At 35.7% G+C, this 26,435-nt stretch overlaps 1 protein-coding gene and 1 long non-coding RNA gene across 5 annotated transcripts in view; one reads left to right on the top strand and one right to left on the bottom strand.

The window, feature by feature from the left end:
* The window catches only part of smash (smallish), a 69,370-nt gene that overhangs the window by 26,642 nt on the left and 16,293 nt on the right, over positions 1 to 26,435 (top strand). The window lies entirely within an intron of this gene.
* LOC147909901 (uncharacterized) overlaps positions 1 to 26,435 on the bottom strand; it is a 32,515-nt gene extending 6,080 nt beyond the window's left edge. The window contains exon 1 of the long non-coding RNA XR_015544792.1: positions 24 to 26,435. This is a non-coding gene — a long non-coding RNA (uncharacterized LOC147909901). The remainder of the gene's footprint in view (positions 1 to 23) is intronic.

Below are 26,435 nucleotides of genomic sequence, written 5' to 3'. Positions count from 1 at the left end.
ATACTGGTGTCGACTTGTGTCACTAAATGGAAGGCACTCATCGATATTATAATTTTGTACTCAACAATATAAATGTAATATGATACATGGTCTTACATAACAGTTACATTGTTGAGGACGAAATTATAATATTGATGTTATGTTTTAGTTGTGTCGACTGAATTGTTGTTCTTTCACGATATTATGCTTTAAATGTACAAGTGTTATCGCTCAGAGATGTCTCGGAAGTGTCATATCGTTTATTTGCTGTATCAACATAACTTAAAAATTGTCAATGTTTTAGTTACTTGTACAAAAAGGCATTTAAACATCAAGAGAAAGAATGTAATTTAATAAAAGAACTTTATTCCTCAATCGATTATTACAAAAAAAATTGCATTTTAAAATTGCTATTAGAAAATTTCAATGATTCGAAACATTGAAATTTATTATCTGAAAAACTTTCTTGTTGAACTGTGTCATTGTTGCAGCAAATGAGCGATATCTTATCTCGTATAAGATAGAGAAAATCTCAATGTCAGAATCTTAAGCGTATTGACGAGAATGGCAGCGAGTCTCGGAGCTTAGTGAGCAAGATCCGCGAGCGTTTTCCCAGTGGAATGTGTTGCGGGCGTCGACAGCTGTTACATCAGCAATAGACCAAGTAACCCCGTAGAATCTACGGTAACAGGCGGTGAGCCGCGCGGTAAAAGGTCTTCTATTCTTCGGGTGAGCCCGTGTGTGCTGGATATATCGCGTCGGGTTGTATAACGTGAGGTAAACGCGCGCTTTACCTGCAGCCAGAAAGCGCTTACGTTACGTTACAGCCACGAAGCCACGCCTCGAGAAACGTTTCCTCGTTCCACGGAAGGAGATTACTCGCGCCGAACTCGCTTACGGCACGGCACGGCGTGGCTCACGACAAGTATGTATTCGTTATTTTCGCGCGATCGATTACACGCCAAGATTCTAATGTAATCCCGCATTTGATTCAGTACCGTTATTATATCAATGCAATAAAGGGGGCCTACGATATTTCCACTTCTACGCACTTTGTTGCCTATGCTCTTTGCAAGTTTTCTCTTCCTCCGAATAATCCTTAGGTGAAGCTGTTTTAGTGCAGTTTAAAAGCTTGTCCTCGCTAAAGCCGGTCAGTACACTGACATCTTCTATTTTTATAAAAAAAAAAGAACATACTCGTACTTCCTCATACTTTCAATTAAATCGACCGCATATGTCTTTCAGGAAATTATACAACGGAAAGTATACAACGGATATTGTGATATTATAAAACGATGGAAACTCGCAAACAAATATTTAAACGATATGATGAACTTAAAATAAATTAAGTTAATTCCTCGCCGTCGTATTAATTTTAAGAAAGATAATGTATTGACATTTTTAAATGTAAATCACATCGGGTTGCGAATTAGATTTCTCACAAGTCGAGAGTAATTAATTCAATCTCGCGAAAAAAAAAGAGAGGGAGAATGGCGTTGACTTTCGCTTATTATAAAATAAGATCAGCGATCTAATCGGTGTGACACCGCGTTAGTCGTCACCATGCCACAGTAATTTATCTAATTAACCTCACGAGCTTCAGGGCGCGCCGGATGACGATCTTTAAATCCACAAACGATTCATCGAGGCGATTGTTAAGCTACAGTGATGACATGAATGCATTTCGAAAATTGTCAAGTTTTCCTCCATTTTTAGATAAGGAAGTGTTAATTGCTATCAACAAATTCTTCCACTGTACGACCTATAATCTTCGCGAGTGAGAAGTAAATTAACGAGATCTAATTAATGAAAAACACGCGCGCTTATATACTTATTCTCTTATGATAGGTGGTTCATTCTCACTTCCGTTCCGTTAGAATAAAATTATTTTAGAGAGTTAGAGAGCCAGATCTCTCTCTCTCTCTCTCTCTCTCTCTCTCTCTCTCTCTCTCTCTCTCTCTTTCTCCTGTATGTCTTTCAATTTATGTTATGTGAAATCGATTGGAACAAAATTGCAATAATTAAAATTATAAAAACATTCTCGCGTAAGTTTAATTAGATTGGATTTTCATTTTCATTTTTTTCTAGCGATTTTATGAAGACCGAAACTTTTAATAAACTGCCGTAACTTTTCAATGATTTTTATAACTTCTCTGAAAGAATTTATCGATTAACTTCGATGGACTTTAATGCAAAATTACGCGGAGAGGAAATTGAGGAATTAAAAATAAAATTAACTTTAAAGCAAATATGTTGAGAAAGAGACTTTTATATATATTTACTACACGAATCACGTATAAATAAAACATCCTTCTATATATACGTGCAAACAATCTGTCCAGTATGGTGTTTCCGTTCATGGATATTCTCATACGCATATGATATTACATCTCGACTTTTTCGTTATCCGAGAGTCGTGAAACGAGATCCCGGACATCCCCCGCAAGACGAGTTTTAACATAGTTTCCGTCTTTGTGTAGTAATTAAATCTCCATTTTCGAAAACAAAACTACTTTTAACTGTTATTCTATATCCCTTTTACAATTTCTTCTTCCGTTCTCTTTTCTTTTTTTAAAAAAATTGATTTAATTGGTTTGTAAATTGATTGTCTAAATATGCTCAATCATTGACATTTTAAAAAGGTACCATTAATAATAATCGGTAGTAGTGGAAATTATTTCTACATATAAATATTTATTTATCCAAGTAAGATGTAGAATGATGTAGTTGCATCATCATTATTCTTACGTATATGTATAAAATAATTTTAAGATTAATGATTTTTTAATATTAACTTAACAGAAACAAATGAGAGACTTAATATACGACTGAAAAAGGCTGACAGTAAAGTCGAAATTTATTCTACATTACACAATTGTAATTTGTCAATACACGATACTTATTTTTACAACATTTTTTCCTTGATTATGGCCTTTATTTCACTCATCTTTGAATTTATTATTACAATAACAAACGGATCTTATAATATATTGTATAAAATTAAACATTTAACATTTAAACATACAAATATAACGTAAAAAGAATTACGTTCGTTTTGAGGGGGTGCTACCTGAGGCTTGACTATGGCTTGAGTATAGGCTTGAGCGATACCGGAGTATTTTGTTTTGCCGAGCAATGTCTACGGAAGAAGACGATTAGTCGCGGATTTAGACAACAGCTGCATCGTGCAGCACGCAACACGCGTGACGCACCGCTAACACTCGAGAGTCCCTCGTTCTTTATTTTGTCAATTTTTAGACTCGACCGACTTCGATGCCGAAGAGAAAAATATAACGGATCAACATCACGGAAGTTATTAGAGATATTAAAAAATTCTCTTTTATATGTACACGTATGTAAGAAATTAACAATCAAATGGGTATGCCGTTTGAACGAAATTTGAAGCGATCTGAAAATGATCAGATATCAAACTGTAGTTATAAGGAGTTAAATCATTTTTAGCTAAGCAGCTGATATTGATTGAGAAACTTTTGTATTATTATCAGCATCAATGAGATACATAAAAAATCTTTATTATTGAAGATACTATATTAAATAATCTTTACTTTATTTACCGTTGCACTTTGCTGAGACTGTTGCCAGATTTAGTACAATTGCACCGGATTTGCTACATTTTTAACTATATTGGTAATCTGGTACTATTTACATTGCAGAAAAGATAGTAAGAAAATGAAAGAGATAAACAAAAATTTTTGGTACCTTTTAATTCGATCTGGTACACTTTTGCCATTTATTAGGTGTTGGAATTAATTCGTAGCGTTTTTTAATGAAAGAATGTTATTTATTTCACATGAGCATTAAAAAATACATTAATGAAAGTACTTCCCATCACTTGTAAAACGCTACGAATTAATTCCAACACCTAATAGTTGTTGGCAACAATTTATTTTTTGGTTCTGACAACACTGACTAAGACATAAGCTTATACTTTATGACATCTATCTATTAGTCGTTAATTGTTACATTGATATACGTTGATTGCACTTGACTCGAAGCGATTTTATCTCTCGGCGCCGCAGAACCGCACAGCATTTCTTCGGGAAAAATTCCCGAGACGTTTCCCTCGAGTCGGGAGCCACCGAAGAATTTCTCTCGGTCGCACGGAATGGCCATGAAACGATCGCGAAACGATCCACTCGACACAAAACGATTCGCATCCGTCTGAACGAGCAGCATCGGCCACTGCCCGTATTATCGTAACGGTTTCCAGGTAGATCTTCCGAGAAGCGCGGTTTAAGGAAAGGCTACTCGTCGACGCTTCTCAAGGAAGAACTGGACCTTGGATACTGGACACTGGCCAGAGTAACATTCCACCGTAGGCTGTGTCGCGCGTCGCATTGCGTCGTATACGGTAAACTATGGATTCCATATGATTCCCCGAAGAATGATGCATCCGATACCGACGGACAAAAATCCGGTAGCCGGTTACCAAGCGCCGTTTGCCGATGATAGAGCGAGAAGGGAAATCCTGTCTCGCCTGGTTCGCATGCTCTCTAACCGCGTGTCGTTATTTCTCGGGAATCTAACAGGACAGATTTATCATCGTTTATACAGAACGTTACTGAAATAATTCCCGCGACTCGAGAAAAGAGAGGATGGCGTCTAAAGTCGTCTTTCTTGCTTGGAAGAAAAGCTCCGACTCGCTCCAAATAGTTTAGAGACTCTATTATAGGTTTCCCACTATCTATACTATCTGTATTACCGTCTGTTACCGAATACCATGTATAATTAGAAGGGAGGATTAAAGAGAAGAAGATCCGTAATAAAATGTTTCTTTTCATCTCTGGCTCTGTTTCTTCTTTTTTCTACGAGCTGTCGACCAACTGACAGCTGTTGATTCAAACGCTATTTTTGCTGCACTATCAGAAACAGTCCGCAGCGCTGCGTAATTATGCGTCTTACGATAAAATCGACTGATCTTTGATCAGAAATAAAGAAGAAAATCAACTGTGTGACGCTTATATAAACTGTTGCACAATTACATTGTGTGTTTCTTCCAACAGTGCATTTTTTTCTTTTCTTTTAAATAAAATCCTTTTGAATGCGTCATGATCGGAAAGACTTCATATTACTAGCCAAGTATCCTTTGCGGACTCAATTGGCATCGACCCAGACATTCTCAAGATTATCGGTATTTTTGGCTGCGTGGTCTTACGTGGCGATTTAAATGGCGGCGTGGTGGGCAATAGCGTATTTTGTTTCGCGTAGTACAAAGTATCTTATCTTACATACATATCTGCCAACTTTTTATTTTGGAATATCTTCTTTATGCTTTTATGTGACATTTTTATATCTCTCGGCATAGCAATGAATTTCAGATAAATATTATGCATCTTCGTTTTTTTCAAATGAAATTCTTACAATATATAAAAAATTCTAATGAATAAAAAACATGAATTTATTTCTATTTCTATGGCTTTACCATAAAATCAGATTTATGTAACTGAAATTTTTAAACTCTCTATTATATAGAAATTAAATAATTAAGTTAAATAGTTAAGTTTCATTTCCTATTGACAGGCATATTAGTTAGTCTACCAATTTATTGATCGATAGATAATGATTACAATCCTAACAGCGGAAAAGAAACGAACGCGGTTCAGGGAACTCTACAGCAGTACTAATGTGATTGCGAAGTAGGTGTGGTATTAAAGTAGGATTAATTACTTGATAATCACCGAGAAAATACGCTTTTGCGCGCGCATATATAATAGCATGGATATAAATATGCGTGCATACATATTTCATAGAGTTGCAATGCCGCAAGACAACGTTATGAAATTAATCGTAAACCACAAGCGTGGAAATAAAACGGCAGGGAAGGCTGCTGCAAACGACTTCTTGGCGGATAGACGCGTTCGCACGTGCAGCCAAGTATTACGTGTTTACGTAGGGTATAACACTAATAAAGTTCGTTTTATTAGGATTGCAGATAGTGTCAGATATTGCTGGATATAACAGCTGCGCGAAATTGATCTCCCTTACTACCGTCGTGTCGTTGAGAATTTAATTATGATTATTACCATTCCCTTAGCCGTTTTTTATATTCAGCTTCTAAACTTCACGCGATGGTTAAAATTGTCACGTTAGCATATGGATCGGATTAACATGTACTTGCGATGATAAGTACCCGTGAACGTAACACACAATACCGATCCCTTACTTCAAAAGTGACGACTCCAAAAAAATTAAGTTTCTCGAAAAAAGGGAAAAACTATTCTTTAACTTGACAGAAAAGTAACTAAAGACTAAAATAAAACGTTTTAACGTTTTTTTTTTTATAAATTAGTTCTTTTGATAGAGTAGTATTTATTTCATTCATGATAACAATTCAAAAAATGGATATAAGTAAGTCAATAAAATTTTTTATTTTCATGTTAACCAATAGGATTATTTATTCGTGAGTTGATCAATCGAACGATGTCATTTATATTTGATTTTTATTATATTTATATTTGACGATATTACATGTTAATTACATGGCGTCTTTTTATACGATTATAAAATAGAATCGGATTAATTAATAGCGTCTTGCTTATCGGTGAAATTGATCGTGCACTATGCAATTCCTTCTTCAATGTTGTCATTAAATACTAATAATACGGCACCGTCGATGCACGCCCACGCTGCTTGTACGAAGGTACGTCTTAAGCCTTTAAACGGCGGCGCTAAGCACGATTTGATCTCGAGGAAAACGATCTCTTCGGCGAAGCATTGCGATAATGTGCCGCGAGTAAAACGCGACGAACGTCGGCGTGTCCGGACAACAACGCGGCTATATGCTACCGGCACAAGGTCGTTGCGTGGCACAACGCCCGATGGAAATCGCAAGTTCTCTGATCTTAATGGCGAAAGGAAGGTTGTAAAGCATAGACAACTTTGCAAAAGAGGAGAAGGAACAAGAATGCCTTGGCCATTCATCTTAAATTTCCGCCTAGATCTCTGAGATGTCAGATATTACTTTTCTCTTGGGATGTTTTAATGGATAGAACAGTTTTGTTGAAGTATCTCAAAAAATTTAGCTATATACAAAAAATTTGAAAATAATTTTGTTTGAGTTATCAGAATAATTATGTAAGAGACATTCAAACTCCCTATTAGAATGTTAAAACTTTTTGCAGCGTTGCTTATCATACTTGAGATTCCTACATAATTATCTTCATGGTCCAACAAAATTTTCAAATTTGTATCCGACTAAATTTTTAGATACTAAAGTCGTTCTTTCCGTGCGCGAATGAAAAAGTTGTTACGATCGTTTATATAATAATCTATAAAATTACTTTTAATCTAAGAATATAAATATTCTGAAAAGAGGATACACGGAAAGAATGATTAAGCTGAAGTATATTTTGAAAATTTAGCTAAATACAGAAAATAATTTTGTTGGACTATTAAAATAATTATGTAGACGCTCAAACATAATGAGTATGAATGCTGCAAAAAGTTTTGACATTTTAATAACCAGCTTAAGCTACATAATTATTTTGAGAGTGTTGTAACAAAATCATTTTCAGATATGTAATCCAGCTAAATTTTTACATACTTTAGCAAAATCATTCTTTCCCTAAGATGAAAAGGAAGGACAGAATATTTCTGATATTTAATGCCTCAACATTTGTCACATCTTCATACTATCTCTTTTCCCACGCATTCATTCCTCCTTCTGAAAATATTTCTTCTATATTTCCGATTCGTTACAGTTCGACGACGGAAGCAAAAAGATAAAAGATCGTTTCGCATGTACGATAAAGATCACAGTTCACCGACGGCGCTACGACAAGCGATAACTCGATGTCGCATAACTCCGCCTCTCCTATGATACCGTGATACACGATGTATAAACGTATAAATAACTGAGAATAATTAATACGCGCGAGTACGAATATGCGTACGAGCACGCGAGTACAAATCGTAAAAGGCAAAATGGTAGGAGGAGTTCGAGGCGAGCTGGATGCTGGGATATAAAATAACTTGGCATAATCGTCACGGAGCGGAGAGCCGGTGTAACCACTAGCACATAGATAAAGGCCCAATGCTGCGTGTGCGTGTGTGTGTGTGTGTGTGTGTGTGTGTGTGTGTGTGTGTGTGTGTATGCGTATGCGTACGCGTCGCGTGTATATTACCGCGCGGACGAAAGAATTCGCTCGTGCCGGTGCTACGTCCTTGCGTTTCCTCTCGAATGGAGGTACGCCACTCCTCTCTCGTACTCTCCACGATTACGTTCACTTTCTACCCTTGCCGCGGGAATACGTACGTACGTACGTACGTACCGACTTCGATGCTTTCCAGCGAACCCGCCTTTTATTCCGGTTGCGCTCGGCGCGCACGAAGAGAACTCGGAAAGAGAACCCGATGCAATCGCGAGCGCGATGCATCTCTCGATCGTTCGCACGGGGCGTAAATTCTTCCTGTTCCTCGTCGTTCGATGCATTTTATGATGTACACCCATATCCCAGAAGGCGACGGCAAGTGGGAACGCTGTTACGTCTCGAGAAACTCCCAGTCGATCTCTATTTGCGAGGATGACAAAGCGTTAATAGCAAAGCGCTAATAATTCCCGGACCGACATATCAGAAACGAACGTCTATAAGTGGCGTCTTTCTTGCGACCATATCCGGATATCCGGTGTGCAACTATATCCAACGATATTTCATTCTGATCCACACAAATAAACGAAGAAGGCTAAAGCGGATCTTGGTTCCTAATATAATATTTTTGCGTGTATCTTGCAATTTCATGCAAACTGCACGCTGATTATTTGTCAGTCTTGAAATACAATCACTTTTCATAGCGCCCAAAGCTTTTTATTCTGATCTTTCTTAATGAAAAAATGATGAAAAGATTCTGAATATGCGATACCAACAAATTATTACATACATTGAAAAAAATGATCAACGGCATTATTTAAATTGAAAATAATTTTGTTAATTCAGTAATACTATTAATGAAACAAATAAAATTTTATTAAAACAAAGGCGTGATGTATTTGTTTCGTTAATAGTGTTATCAAATTAATAAACATAATTATTTTCAATTAAAATAATGCTGTTGGTATAACATTATTTTTTTCAGTATGAAATTGATGATTAAAACAAATCTTTTGTTTAGAAAAACTAATTATTTTCAAAATAATGCGAATGTAACGCCGTTCTTTTTCTCCAAACTATTCTGATTTTAACTTCTTTAGAACGGCAGGAAGAGAGGAGAAAGGGCTATCAAACCAGTTTTTAAATTTGAAGGCTTCAAGGATCTTGATTCACCATTATCCGACGCATCATAAGTAATTATCTTTAAAGGGAAACTATCCCGCATATACACACACACTGGTCCACCATACCGTCGCGTGGATGCTCGTGGGGATCGAGACAAGATCGCAGAAAGCCGTGGAAAGGGCAGCAGCCACTCATCCACGAGATCTTTCACGCGGATAACGTGATCGCCGCGCGTGTTGCTTCCAGCGAACGCGCGATCGCATCTCGCGAGCGATCCTCTAATGATTCTCCCCGCGCGATTTATAAACGACGCCGATCTCGATCCCAATCTTGGCGACGGCGGAGAGACTCTTACGAGGCAATTTCCTCGCGATAAAGAGTCACTCGAACGACCTATGAAAATTTATTAGCAAGGGAAGAGGCAGGGTCGGAGCGATGGCGATTAAACGATGGTGCATTCCAGCGCGGAAAGCCCGATTGAAGACGGCTAACGGTAATCCCCCGTCGCCGAACATCGCGTTCGATTAGCTTAATATGTAAATCCATGATATAAATTGCAAATTACGACGATACGGTGCGTGAGATAGGACGCGCGCGCAGGCACGACACAGGCTTTGCACTTGGACGCGCAGGATGTTCCGCACTTCCTGTTTACAAATAAGAGGGATATGATCGTTGAGATTCATTCAGTTCAGTGTGGCGCAGGATTATGACAGGATTGTGTAATTGGGTCTGGAGGGAGCATTGGCCTTGAAAATTTCTTCGTTTGGTATTTTATTATTTCTTTTTTTTTTTCGAGAGACGAAAAAGTGTTATCTGCTCCTTTAGCTCCCTAATTTACTAAAACATTTGTATATTTTTAAATATATGTGATAGATGTATTTAAAAAAGAAAATAAAAGATTATACATTATAATTTACTAAATCCTTTTAGTAAAATATATTTCTTTCAAAGTTTCGGAGCTAAATAACTAATATTGATATTTATTAATGTGCGATATAGACATTAATAAATATTAATATTATTATATATATAATCGTCATAAAGAGATATGCGCGTTGTAACAAACTGTTATAATAATATTTCTTACAGTGAAAAAATATCAGAAACCGCGAGAAATAGCGTCCTATTATTTCGTAAAAGAGAAAGACACGACTGCGTGAACTTTTGAAAGAGGTTGAAAGAAAAAGAACAAGACGAAAGGTCGCAACAATAATCGTCCCTCAAGCAAACGGTGATAAAAGTGAACGTCTTTCGAATGACTTTGTATGCACGAAAGATAGAAAATGACAGAGTTTGAATGCGATCAATGAAAGCGTTCGCTTCGATAAGGCAATTCTTTTTCTTCTGTCAAATACGTTTCGTTAATCTCAAAGAATGTGTGTGTATAATTTTTTAATATATTTTCTTTTAAATATATTCTATTATATATATTTGAAACGATACAGAAGTTACATTTTCTTTAGGAAAAATGTGATTTAATTTTTTTAATTTTACATACTTTTTTATATATCTATTATATAATTTGAAACAATAGAAAAGTTCTATTTTGTTGAGAAAAATGTGATGAAAGTTTTTTTATTTAAAAATATCACGGAATTTCCAAATTATAATTCTTGAAAATTGACAAATTAACGCGTGCGAGTAGCACTCTCCTTAGAGTGTCACGTGTCATTTGTCTCCGCAAAGCCGCTTGCATGAAATATACGGCGCCTATTCTTATAAAAGCTCAGATAGGTCATCGGACGAAAACAGACGGGTCCGTAGCTATTTTAGGTCCCTTTATTCCATTCCATCGTGGTACTCGGGATCGTTACCGGGCTTCAGTTAGACGAAGATTTGTTGTTTCTCGCACTGACGTGCGAGTTTTCACGGAAACGTCCCTTTGAAAGACTTCGATCCGGCTGTTCTGCTTCGTTGTAAAATGGCTTCAAAAGTCCGACTCATTTTCGAAAATGAATTTTGTAGACGATAAGTAACCCGTAAGACGATCATTGTTTCTAGAGAAACTTGATCGCTCATCAAAAATCATTAAAGTTATCTCACTCACATATAACTTTTTTTTAAATCAATTTGTATTTAAAATCAGTGAAGTCGGAAGTGATGAAATTTAATAAATAGGGAGGAAGCGATAGGGAGAAGCTTTATTATTATCTAAATTTTGTCTTTATTAAAATTTAATATATTATAAAAATTATATAAATATACATATAAATATATATAAATGATAAAAATACAATTTCCTTCTAATATTCTATACAATATTGATATATTATTTCCTACGATTTTTGCAATGTCAAGTAATATTAACTAAATGACTCTGTGTAACAATTGTTATCAATCAAAGACGAAGAAATTATGAATTAAAATTGAAAGACTCGCTATTCACAGTAATTTCCCGTTTAATTATTTTTATCTTTGACTTTCTGCTTCGTAAGTCGAAAAACCCGCGCGAATATACACGCCTTGCAGTCGCAAAGTCATTTCTTTTTAACGGTATGCTCATGCGCATACCGTGCATGAAAACCAATTTTGATATCAAGCCATATCTTTACCGTTTAACCGCTCGCAGGGGGAGGGAATTTACGATAGCCCGATGAAATAAGTAGTTAACGAGCGTTCCGTTTAATTGGAATCCGCGTCTGTGCCTGGTTCATAATGTCGCACTGTCGGCGCCGGCCGACGCTTGTGCGCCACTTTCAGTAAATTACAATGTTCGGTGACATTCTCCTATGGAGCGGCCCGTTACTGGCCTCGACAACAAATTACGACATTGCTAATCACGCGAATTGTATTAATCCATTTCGTACATGGCGCTGACGAGCATATATCTCTGTTCAATAATGCTTAATATCCCGATCGTTTGCTTAATCTCAACCGTGCGCTCGTTATAGCTGCAGGATAAATTATAACATCCAAAATCACACGTTCAATTCAATCGCCTGTTAAAATATAAATTCGATTTTATTTTGCGACGATATTTCTTCTTCATGATTTTATGAGGCGCGAAATGTAACGCTTTCTGGACAGAAAATAATCATGGACAGAAAATTGCTGTGTGTAAAAATATATTGTTTTTGCACTCTAAAAAAAATATGAGTGTATAAAGTATTAACACCATGTGATGTGTCACTATTTAATATTATAGGTTTAAAATCCAAGCTTTGTTGTAAACACCAGAGATTTTAATCTACACCACTTTTGGTGTTAATATTAACATTAATATATAGTGTAAATTATAGACATTCCATGTTAAATGTTTAATCTACACTCATGTTTTTTATACAGAATGTACACATTTTTACTTATCTGACTCATACTGACCTATAACGATTCGCGAATGCAGTTAGCATAGACTAGCTCAGAAATATAAACGAATTCGTTGTTGCTTCTTTGAAGCGAGTTTCCTAGGCGTTTCCTAGCGGTGAGACACGGCGAGTTCAGGACGAGTAGAAATCGTTTGTGGAGTTTGTACGATTCAAGGTATACCGGTCAGAAGAAGACTGCCTGCGCACGCCCACCGTAAATTTTAGTACATCATCTCCGAGGAACGACCTCGTCCCACAACCGGCACTAAACTCTTTTACGATCCAGGCTGCAGGCACGTTGCCGTTCACGGATGTCGTTGACTCGTTTTTTCCGTTCTTCCTCGGGCAAGCGAAGAGCTCGGACAAGCCGGCAGTCTCGTGAAGGGTAAACAAAATGTTCGGAAATCGCCTGAAATCGCCCGAGAATCGTTCAAGCCTTTCCTTTCACTCGCAAGAATAATTCGGACCGATATCAGGAAGAAGGAAGTCGAGAGCTCGCGCGGAACTGACCGGCTGTTTGGTGCTGCAACGCATTGATAGATAAGATGAGGTGAATGCACTTCACTCTTCCGCGCAATGCACCGCCGTTCTTTTTTTTTTTCTTTTTTATTGCCCGCTGCATCTTTTCTAGCAGCATAAAATAGAACGCTTTGTATACCGTCATTTGCCCGATCGGTAACCGTGGAAAATTATGATGTTCTTATTGCGGCTTTTAAAACAATAGGTCACACGAATAGAAGCGAGATAATTGCTGCAGCGCTACTACAAAAGTTGCGATCGAAAACATTTATTTTAAAGCGAAAATACGAAGCGCATTATTATCGTACGCATCTCATTCTTATACATTTAATTCATTTTATCTTGAGAAAATCCTGTAAATATGGCGAATCAATCAGAAATTGACTAAACGGTATTCAATCTCTTACTTGAGCATCTCTAATTAAGCTTTTATTAGATTACAGATCAGAATTAAGATTGGATTGGAATTTGGACTAAAAAAAGTAAAGTTCACTAAACTTGATATTGATTTTCTTTCCTCTGATTAATTAAATTCCAATCCAATCTCAAACCTATTTGTAATCTGAAAACTGTCTCTGATACAGACTTTGTAGAGTGTTTTCGTTTTTATCATGTTAAGTCCTGAAACAATAGATGCAAACACATTAGATGCTCTAAAAAATATCGTATGGATTTAACAATACGTGTCTGTATAATTCTCACTATGTTAGTGTTAATAACATTAATATGAAATAGATTTAACATCATGAATTTTAAATCCACACCATAATGATGGTAATATTATAGATGGTAATATAACACAAATAGAAGTTGTATACACACTGCAATAAGTTAAATCCACATCAATATTTTTTAGAATGCGTAGTAAACTTTAAGCCGTACAATATTAATCAATCAGTTATAAATGTGAGGAAAATAATCGAGTATGATCGGTTGATTTTTTACAGCTTAAGACTTACTATACCTATTATATTGGAGAACTCAAGCGTCCATTTCATTATATAGACATCGCATTAAATTCACATCGATATTTTTTAGAGTGTGTAGTAAGCTTTAAACCGTACGTATTGGCTAATCGCAGTTGAATGTAAGGAAAATAATCAAGTTTGATTTCAGGATTTAAGCATCCATTTTATGAGTTAGTTTGTATGATACAACTGTGTGGTGTAAACTGTCAATATAAATCGTATGAATGCGATTTCTCGCGATAGAAATATCTCGAGTACCGAATGAAAATAAAGTTCATCTTGATCCGACGATAGATTTAACAGTTATCTTACACGCGAACTTCTACCAAGCATGCATAATGAACGATACCTCTGCGATCGCGTGTACCAAATGTCTCTCTGACATTGTACTTCCATCGCGTTCACCGAGGCTCACATATCTCATTACTTTATCAAGGTAAACCAGGTAAATTTACGATACTTGCATAGTTTATTTCGAATGAGCTGATATAAGAGCGGTAGATGCGTGCATTCGCGTGTTTCGTGCCTTTCGATTCCGAATGAATTATCATTAGAAATGATAATTAATACATATATATTATTTTCAAGTTTCATCATGTACACGTGACTACAAGTTTTTTCTCTCTCACCCAGAATCGTCTTCAAAATATTCTCTTACGAGAATATTGTCTGATAAACTTATACGTGACATGAAATGAATCTCAAGTTATTCGATACGCAATATTTATCTTCGAGCTTGCGAGAATTCGAAACATTGGCTGTATTCAGCAGAAAAACCAGCTTTGCAACTGCCGTAAAATTCTTGAATATGATTGGTTTATACATTTAGATCCAATGATGGTAAGGCCAATCATATTAAAGAATTTTACAACAGTTGCAAAGTTGTTTTTTCTGCTGAACGCAGTCATTGACAGACGCTATGCTCCAGGAATTAAATATCGGGGATTTTTACGATTTTCGTATCTCGCCGTCTGAAACAGTCTGATGTACAGGATCTGAGAGGCAGGAGAGCTAGCGATAATTCCAAAAATATATCGCCAACCAGGGGTTGATGTTCCATGGTCTTGCTCGTATTTCGGTCTAGGGTAATGCACCCTGCAGGGAAACACGCCACTACTGTTTGTGAAGAGAAAGAGAAAGGAAGCTCGCACACGCACGCCATATGTCATCGTGTCGTGTAATTTTTCGTATACGTGCTGAACCTTGAACTGTCGACTGTATATTCTCCCGACATCGAGACGAGACGTGCCCAATCGATCGAATCGCGAGCGCAAATTTTGAGAATTCGAGCATGGCGTGGCGTCTCGCGATCAAACCTCGCACCGACTTCTCCGTATCCCCTGTATCGTTATATTAATAGCTCACGTTTTGGCAGCTTGCCTATCGCTTCCTTTCATTCATATTCCTGTTGCCCTGTGAGTTAGTAAGGGTAAAAATAAACCCGGAGTATGGCGATCTTGTTCAACAGGAGCGTCGCCGGGACTCCGAAATATGCAAGAAGAAATTAGCTTAGGATCGCGTGGCTTTAGAATAAGGAATTAACCTTTCGACTCCCACGCTGATTTCCCAAGCACAAGTTTCCAAATGAGATGATCCCAAAAAATTTTCTTTTATAATAGCATGCTTATGATGCTAAACATTATATTGAAATATAGTAAATAAATCAATGGATAAATATACAGTCATTAATATTTATTTTTATTTACACAAATCCACAAAAATTATCAAAATCTTCTGAGAGAAAAGATTATTCTGAAAAGATCATTTTTGAAGCGAACGACTTGCTCCGCTTGGGAACTGAAAGATCAAAACGTGGCGATTAAGACGAAACAAATGGATGATTACTCGAGAAACTTAATTAAGATTTATCAGAGAAGTGTTACAAAGTTTGTCTGAAGATTATCTAATGAGGAAAGAATGAAAAAGAAGAGATATAAAAGAAGCAAATTGGATAATATATTAATGTAAACAACGCGGTGAAATAAAGTAAATAAAGCGGAAGAGATGGATGACTCGCTTTTATATGATTGATAGTAGACTTGTTAATTATTAACCGCAGTTAAATTATACCTTTAACTATGATGAATCTAGCATGTTTATAAAAGCTAATTATTCCAAAGTTAATTGTCAATATATGATTACTTACCGCAAATAAGAAAATAGATATACAAATTAATATTAAACTGACTGTGTAATTATATTTCTGAGTTAGTTTTGTCGTTCTTTCGATTCGAAAGGAACCTTTCTGAGCGACTTCAAGGATAACAACCGGAATATGCAAACGCACGAGACAATTTTTACGTACAAACGTACGTACATTTGTTTTAGAAAATCGCTCTTTCGTAATTCATAAGATCTGCATTCCCGGTTTTCATGCAATATACTTTCTCTTTCTCTTATAGCGACAATTATGCATTTCGTAAGTAATTTAACCTTTAGTCAAGTGTCAGTTGCAAGTGTTTCCTAATTATTTATTTGTCTTTGTATACAATTTTAAATCTTAAAGAATAGGAAGAAAGCAATTATTTACGCGTCAAAAGAAAAATTACAAGATAAACTCTGAATTAATATAAAAGATGATTAATTATATTAATGATATACTTTATATACACAATACTACATATACAATTATTTGACTGAAAGTCAAAGTGCGAAACATTTTAATTATTAATCAGCTTTGAGATATAGATTGTTTTTTTAAATTTAATTTTACGTGCAAATTTATTCCGCATCACTTAATTTTTGTTACCGAGAAAGGACTATCATTACAAAATGTTCGAGGATCAGACTAGTGAACGATTTCTATAGCGTGCCACCAGATGCTAATCACGGCCGATCGGACAGAGACGATATAATCACCTCCGTAAGCTGGATAAACCATAATTAAACCAAGCAATTTCAGCATCAACTATTGTGCACGAAGAACGGATGCATGACGTAACGTCGAATGTAGGCCGTTGGAATTCTTTTTTTTTTCCCGTACGCGTCCATATGCATCACGTGTCGGAACGTTGTAAGGCTGCAGTGTAATTCAATTACGCTCATTGCGCGACACCATTGATTTTACCTTGGAGCGAAGAGTCAGCGACAAAACTCGTGAAAAATTATCATGATTTAATTCTTTTATACTCATCACTGATTGTATCAGACTGATTTATCAGACTTCAATCGCAAGATTGGGATAAACCAGAAATAAATTTAAAAACTCGGTACGAGGATGAACATAAAATTGAATGAGCATAAAAGTCTCGAAAAATTAAATAATTTATCCGGAAAGAGTGGAAATTACAGCATTTTTCCTTAAAAACGTTATTTCAAACCACTAAAGATACTTTTCAGGATGTGAAATGTTGATTTTTAATCTAATTTTTTTAAATATAAAGTGCGCATATCTTTTTTTTTAGATAGAAGTGTGTGAACATAACGAGTAATTGAGATATTAGGATTTTAAATGAAGTTTTTGCTATGAATATAAATGAATATTTTGCAATAAAAGGTGGCAAGTATCTGATATAATTATAATGGTAATGTTCATTTTCTGAAAGTACGTTCCTGTCTGACAACATTGTCGCATAGTAATATGTCACGAAAGTTTACCGGTTAGTAGGAGTGGAAATGAATTTTCACCGTGCTGTAGAAACTAGAGCGGAACGAATCGAAGCACGAACCGATGTAAGATTTACCGTAAGAAAGTGTCCTCCCCTTTGTTGTTCCCTAATGGTATCCTAGATGTATTCCACAAAGACAACAAAAAAACTTTAAATTTTATACGCAAAGTATAATACTAAAAAAAAGTATCAGGAAAAAAATTTTAAGAATTCTTAAAAGTACCAAAAGTTTTTTGTAAGACTATGCCTAAATAAAATGAGCAATTTCAGTAAGGAAAATTCAACTCCGTATTCACGTTGAAACCGGTTAGCTTAATGAATAGATAATAAGATGGATAGAGAGATAAATAAAGGTTTTATTGATTTATGAATCTAATTAGTTAGGTTAATCTTACTTCTCTTTTCTCTCTAATTTTATGCATCACTGAATCTTGTACACGTTTCGTTCACGAACAAAGTAGGTTCCCCTGAATATTTATATTAAACTTGAGGTCGAGTTTCAAGTGCCTTGCATTTCTTCGTGAAAAAAGAGACGCTTATTCCTTTTTTTTTTTTTTTTACGAAAAAGACCAAGGCGTAATCGCGTCAATTCTCGCATTCTGGATCCAAACTTCGCGCTTCGGGATGTCGCGATTTTCCTCCGACGTTGCGATGCGATTAATCTTTAGGCATACCAGTGGCTGGGGAACGTCTATTTATTGCCAGTCGCGCGCCAAGGATGCAGACAATTTCCTGGTTCAAGTGCATCCAATGAATGCAACGTCGCGGCGCGTATCACGCGCCCCGGGAATTCAGATGACATGGAAACGACCTCCGTCTGACGAGATAGCGCCTCGTTGCTGCGCTATGCATATTTATACAGCGGACGTTTATTGCACACTGAGACGCGATGCAGCTTGCAAATGATAACCTTCGTCTCTCCCGACACGAACGACGATGACGATGACGCTGAGGATCGTGCTTTCATTTGCGTCTCTGTTCTTTTTCTCTCCTACTTCCTCTTGCTCGTGATTAGTTCCTTTTATCAGTTTCTACTACGATGTATGTGCTACATATAACGGCACTCACGAAACACTACGTAAACAATGTATACAAGTTTTTCCTCTTTTCTCTTCTTTCGTTCACATTTATTTACGAGAAAACATCTTGGTGCAGTAAGTGGGATATACTTTGCGCCTGCTGGGTAATTTTTACGACGTGATAAAGGAAGCTTCTAAAATCACATGAAATAATTCATATCCGATTTTAACGAGCGATACTACTTGCTTTCTATCATTATATGTTGTAACGTACAAACTTGATTATGTAAAAATACACACACCATGAAGGCTTTCCAGCTTATTCAGTTTCGAAAAAGAATAACGAGTATCTATGTATTCCGCGAAATTAATGGAAACAAATAGATTTTCAGATTTATAAATAACTCGTAAATCAAGTTGAAGAATTAGTTTGAGAGTTTTTTTCGTCTTCCATCGTACCTACTAACGAAGATTGTCTGAATCCGCTCTTAATAGCGAGCTACTTTCGCTGGACCATCGCGATCACGAAGATTTATCCCTCGCGCTCTAATTGAGTTCTCAGTGAATCCGATCGCGATATAAAGCACGCACGATATCGAGGAGGGAAAAAGAGGAGAATCGTAAATCGCATCGCATTCGTCGCCGGTCGCGTGGCCCACGAGATGCAGCTTTAGAGCATCTCAGCGGTGCGGCGGCCATCTCTCTTTCTCTCCAAGGGAAGATGAGGGCATCGCCCTGACCGTGACCTAGCCACCGCTCTCCACGGACAAACAAACGTACACATACGTGCAACATCCTACACCATGATCGACGCACGCGAAGTGGCCAGTTTTGTATGGCTCGGACAACACACGTGCGTATCTCCTCGACGTACAAGGTGCGTGTATCTTCGTCGTTGTTTATTACTTAAAAAAAAAGCGACGAGACAATTCTTCATTACGATCTGACCGACCTTGACCTGGGGGTATCGTGATTGCGATAAAAAATGGAATTTCTTTTACTGGAAGAACGATAGGAATGCGACTTTCATTAGAAATCTCAAATATCAATGTTCTCTCGTTCTTTTAAACAGATGTAAGTGTTGCACGCGTGTCACGTCGTGAATCATAAATGTGATTTAAATGTTTGTTTATTAAATGTTTGTTATATATTTTGTTTTTAAAGTAATTTTTTATTTTATTGATCAAAATTACGATGATGTCTCTCATCCAGATTTGTCTCTTTACAACTCATTTTTCACATCTTGTTCGCGAATGGTAGCCAAAGTACACACGAAACGTCAGTATTAGAAAATTCTTGATAAATAATCGCAAGATACTTGGTACAAGCGCACAAATACGCGCACCTTTGACGTATTTCTGGATACACACGTATCCGATACACACTCATAGAAGGAGGTACTCACGATCACGCGATCGAGCCCAAGAAACGTGCCTATGCGTGCGTACCGATCGTATGTACGGCCCGCATCCACGTCTGGACCGACAGCGAAAACCGGCCCCAAGCTTTACGCTGCGAAGAGCCGCCTTCGCATTCGCGAAGGTTGCTTTCCTCCGCCTATATTTCGTCGTGGATTTGCGCGATGTCTAGCCCGATCTAACCGCGTTGCTTATAATACATAAGCACATTATAAATCCCAGCCTCCTTACTTTTCTTTTCGTCTTGGCGCATCAAGGATACTCCAACACTCGCGTCTTGTTATTTTACCTCGATAGTGTACTGAAGGAAAAATCTGATAGTAGCTACCAAATGTTGAATGAAATAATTCTTATCAAATATTCAGTTAATATATAACCAATCAGGGTTCGCCTCAGACCTGGAAAACCGGGGAAAAAAAATTGAAATTGGTCATGGAAAATCGGGAAAATATAAAAGAGGAATTTTGAACTTTGCTCACAAATTTTCCCTTAAACTGTTCTTATTCCAAATAATTTTTATATGTATAATTCGATTTACAACGTCTTCCACCATTGTCCGATATCCTCTCGTATGTCTGTGATGCGCACGCAGATTGTACACAGAAACATACGGGACCTACAATTTTAATGCCAGTTCTGAATGGCAGTTTTTGAGAATTCTCTTGGCAGTAGATACTCTTGGTGGTTTGCCGGATCACCGAAAAGAAGCTACGAGCGCGTGAAAATTGTTAAATCTGCCTGGGATCGTGCTCTCTCCCAAATAATTTTTATGATTTTTTAAATATTTATCTGATGTTTATAGTCAAATATGTTCAAAACTCGTGAACACTAAACGATTTTTAAAAAATAATTTAAATTTAAATTTTATTCAATAATTTTATTTAACCGCCCTTTTTCGTCATATAACTGCATTCTTTTTTCCAAAACTAATTTATTTTTTGTTGGCTTGAATTTGCCCCCAAAATTTTATTATATTACTAAGCTTCTTTTGCGTTTTTAATAATAGCCACCTTTCTTACAATCCTTGATTCTAAATTAAAATTTTTTATATATTATATAATGTTAAAATTTTTACATTTTATATTCTTAGAAATTTCTCATTTTTATCTGGAAAACATGGAAAAGTCGGGGAATTTTAAAGTTCATTTTCTGTGGCAACCCTGCCAATATATTGTATAATTTTATAAATTTTATAAAATAATTTTACTTTTTTAAAACTTTAGTAAATATTATCCCAAATGTAATATAATTAACTGTTTGATAATATTTACTAAATATTTAGAAAAATAAAGTTATTTTTAGTTATGTTAATATTTTATTGTAATTACTTTACTTAGGTAATATTTTTAGCTATTACCAGACTCTTTTTATATCTCTTTATTATATAAAACTCTTATTATATAAAAAGTGAGAGACTCGTAAATAAATGTACTTCTCTATGCATCGCTTATCAATTATTTTTAAATGGGTCACGTAACTGATAATTTAGTGATGACAATACGTTTTTATTGTGTTAAAAATGAGGCATGAAAAGATACCTTAATTTTTGCAACTTACCCGCGGAAATTACTTTTTTCTTTTGACGACTGGAATAACGATTGGAATAAATCGATTTGCGAAATACGAAAATTCCCGCACTCGTTATATACATTTATTGAATAAATGTATTGAATGTATTGAATAAAGAACCTGGAAGGAACACAAAGCGAAAATGCATTTCGCTTTCAGTGTGACGGATGTGATGTCATAAAAATTAACCAAATCGATACTCTTTACCTATAAATTGAACCAAGTTTATGATGCATCTTGAACAGATTAACACTTCTTTACCATTTCTTCTTTTGAAAATAAACTAAAGTAATCAGTTGCTGTCTGTTGCTCGTTTCTACTAATGTAGTTTAATTTTTATCTCGGTTCAATTTACTTTTTATCTTTTTCTAATTCTTAAAAGATTAATCTACATTGGTAGAAATGGACAATTGGACATACTTTTCTACAACCAAAATATCTATTTCATATATAATAATAACCGCCATTCGTATATATTTCTGATGTGACGTCATTATAAGTTATAAAATTAACTCAACGTAAAACTGGCAGTGTCGTGATACCTGTATTCTTTATTCAATGGTTATAAAATATAAAACGTTTTTTGAGAAGATTTATGTAGACTTGGAATTATTTTGACGGTGTCGCATTTAATCTGTCGTACATTTTTACGCTGCAGTCGGCTGATAAAAAGACATTTGCATACTTGTATTTTATTTTATCTTTTTTTCCGACCGCTTAATTTTTTTTATGTAGTCATTTATGACACGGCGTGTGTAATTTATGGCACACGCGTCAATATTGAAGATGCTTGACATCATGCAAGCGCGGCTAATAAAAAATAGCGTAGAAAGCAGTTCTATTATTACTGCCGGGATCAACGTCGACCAACCGTAGATGAATTGGACGGTCTATAAAAGCGGCAGCGCGAGCTTGGCACTTATGGTTTATGATGACCAGAGTGCTCGATGACCGTAAAACACCCTGACATAGTTTAATAAAAGACCGAAGGCGACCGATGGGGCTCGATGGCATAAAGAATTCATTTTATGTACCATAAAATGTTACGGTGGCTCTTCACGCGAGGGCTTGTCGCATCTGGAGAAAAGAATAAAAAGTTACAGACGGAAGTGTCGCGACCCTTCACGATAAGTGCGTGTTTAGTCCAATGCTCGCTATGAGTGGCGGTGGCGGCGACTCACTTTGAAACAGTCGATTAGTCTTGATCTCAATATGAAAATATTTAGTCATATTGATAGTCGTATCATTTTAACGTCAGTCACATCAATCGTCTTTTCCGAGTGTTGTATACATTTGTGTCTTGACACAGATATCAACAATTGATGACACTACTTGGATTATGCAACAAAGATCATCTGTTATCCTGGCAATGAGTGAAACTTCGTGGAAATGTATCCAGATTGAGTTTTATTCTCTGTCGTAATATCGTTCCAATTAAAGCTAAAAAATATTTTAGCTTATATTAAAGTATAATAAAACATCAAGAACGAAGCTTTGTATCCTACATTAATTTATTTTCTGAAAAATATTGTCCTCAAAAATATTAAGTGCTACATTTTATCGTAATTATCGTTATTAATGCTATATTTATCGTAATTATCGTTATTAAGATTTATCATATATTTATAACAAACATTATATTCTTTAGGGAGCGTGTTATTTCAATAGTAATAATAATATAGTAATGATGAGAAATAATTCGCAACTGTCAGTCAACAACGAAATAATAAATAAAAAGAATAAATTCGTTCAGTCCTGATTTTTTAGAGCATAGCAGCTAATTAAAATGATTCGATTGTTATTGACTTATTATATTTTTTGCAAGATGCAAAAAGGCACAGAAAAGAAAAACGATGCAATAGTATGCAGTTTCTAATTGCATATGTTTATAGTTTATACGTACTGTCTAAAACTTTTAGAGTGAAATCTCATTTTGCAGAATAAAATTTCACTTTTGAATATTAAAAACTGAGTCATTTTTTCAGGATTAAGCTTAATTTTCATTTTTTAGAATAAGATTCTACTCCAAAGAATTTAGACAGTGTACACAGTTTTATACGTTTTACGTGTAAACGTATACACTTAGCTTGCAGAGATAAAAGGAAACGAAATTTTGCGTTCCGTCGAGACGACAAAACGAAACACATTTGCATAAAAGGATAACAGGCGCTCGTAAGGCTTGAAAAATACGAGATTATTTGAGCGTACTGGCGGATTTGTTGTACGATCCAGACGGCTTTTTAGATGCGGTTGCGTGCACGAAATAGCGGGCCACGATATTTTCAGAACGTATGCGACTGCAACTATGGTCTGCTGCTTCACCGGGATACAACGAAATGCATTGTAAATTATATCCCAATGATATTATATATTCATCCACAAAATATATGGGCCACTGTATCGGTTTAGTGGCCCATATTTTTGCGGGTGTATATATATATATATATATATACACATTGGAAAAAGAGAAGTTACGTTAATTGAAATTCTGATTGATATGATCAAAATCTTCTCATTAAGGATGTTGCAATCTCCAAAAAATCGATCTTCCTAAACAACAATAGCGATTTTAAACCAAATTATTTTGGAAAAAATTGATTTTTATTCTAAAAGGAGCTACTTTAAGCCCAACCTCTTCGGCTTTATTGTAACGAATTTTTTTTCACAGTTTTTATACATTTGATTCACATACTCTTTACAATATACTCTTACATGTTATTATGTAGACGCTATATTAATTTAAATGTCGCAGACACAATTGTTTCTTTTATCTTATATTATAGAAAGAAAAAGAAAGAGAAGAACTATTTGTACAATCTTATGAAACTCTTGTTTCTGTAACGATTGAAAAAACGCATTGAACAGGATATCGTCACGACATGCCACTTAATGCCCTAATATTCTTCACGTGAGCGCCGAAGGCGATCATGTTCCATTCACTCCATCGATTCTTCAGCAAATTTTACACGAAAGCACGAGCATTAGTGAAAAATCATGTCCAAAGTTCAGCAAGCAAAAATAAACGGTCGATTGCAGTTTATCTCATGTCTTGGATAAACTAAAAAAATAATAGATAAATAAGACCGCTGGAAAACATGTTACGCACATCTTCGCGCACGAGCCAAGCAGCGACAGAAATATCCAACCTTGATTTCCTCGCGATCTTTTCTTTGTTTTTTTTTATTTTGTTCTTTCGCGTTGATTTCCTTCTTCGAAGACTGCATTCCATGCCGTTCGCTCCAGAATTACTTTGAAAGGGCTATTTGCTCCGTTTGCTCTCAGTGAAGTTCACGCAAGCGATCTGCAACGGACTGATCTGAAAGCGTTGCTGCTCGTTGTGTTGCTCGTCTTCGCGACGTGCGCACCGGTTTGATACACACCGGTAGGCACGATTGCCTACCATGCTATTGAAATAATCACGATGCCGCACGTGTCATAGGTGTCACAGGGATTCTATCGACTTATGCGCAATGCAATCGGACGTATCGAAGTCTACGATCCTGGCGCGACATGCTCCGTCGTGGCCAACAGGCGACAGCATATCAGCGAATGCATCTCGATGTGGTGTACCGTAGGACATCCATGAGGTTGTCGGGAAAAATGCGATTTGAATCGCTTCAGAGTATCTTGAGAGTGTTTCTTTAAAAATTGAGACTGAAGACGCTGACAGGAGTGCCTTCTTAAAATGCTTTGGAAAGCATTGTTACACGGAGAGAATTTTCTTTTAAAATTTACCCTGAAAATATGGTAGTTGTGGTACAATACAATATTTTAAAGATTTTTATCATTCACTTCAATAAAATTGATCAAACTTATTTTATACTTTATTGTAGTTTTATTGAATGAGAGAGATTTACACTAAAAAATTCTTTGAAATACAATGTTGTTCCATGACTGTTATATTTTCAGAGTAAATTTTAAGAAAAAATTCTCTCTGTGTATTTATAAAAAGAAATCTATGTAGTTATGTTTTGATTAAGAAAGAGAGAATAATAGAATTATATTCTGCTCTCTAAAATCTTTGGAGTGCAATCGTAACTCTAAAGAGTGGAATCCTACCTTAAAAATTAACTCTTTTTTTAAAACTGGTTGTTACTTTTTAGAATTAGATTCTACTCTTAAGATTTTAGAGAATGAAGTATCTTGGAAACTTCTGAGAGAATTTTAAGAATTTATCTCTTTATTGCGAGTTTGTGAAAATTTCTACTGTGAGGAGAAGGTGATACGCATTTTCGAATGGAGCGTATTCGAAAATAACACATGTGCAACGGATATGACGCGTGAACATAAACCGGATACGATAATATTTGTTCGCAAGGCGATAAACATTCTCAAGGATTCAAGGCGAACATCTGCTATAAATGAAAGTCTAACTAAGGCAAAATATATCTGTTATAGATCATTCGGATTGTTATGTAGATATCCATTTTTTTTTATTTTACTCAATACAAAGAAGAGTTATTTATGCTGCCGAGTTATTTCAGTAAAAGAATATTATCAACATTACCACAAAATGTATCGACGATTCTTTTCTATTCTATTCTCGAAATTGTAGAGGTATATATAATTATAGGTTTGTTCGCGTTGCTTAAAATTCCTAAAAATTTTTTGCACCTAAAATAAGATAAATATATATTTGGATGTAGAAGAAAAAGAAAATGAAGATACTAAACGTAAAAAATATAAGTGACGCGAACAGACTTATATTTTGTTGATATAAGATGATCGAGTGCGGCAACCTTCATTATACATATATTATTATCCAATCACATTAATTTCAAAACTTTCTGTTAATCTTTATTACTTGTTTTATT

Source organism: Acromyrmex echinatior, chromosome 4, assembly GCF_024713525.1.
Source record: "Acromyrmex echinatior isolate Ae372 chromosome 4, ASM2471352v2, whole genome shotgun sequence".
Taxonomy (NCBI): domain Eukaryota; kingdom Metazoa; phylum Arthropoda; class Insecta; order Hymenoptera; family Formicidae; genus Acromyrmex; species Acromyrmex echinatior.
The sequence above is the reverse complement of the archived record's forward strand: the minus strand, read 5'-3'. Positions and strand labels throughout refer to the sequence as shown.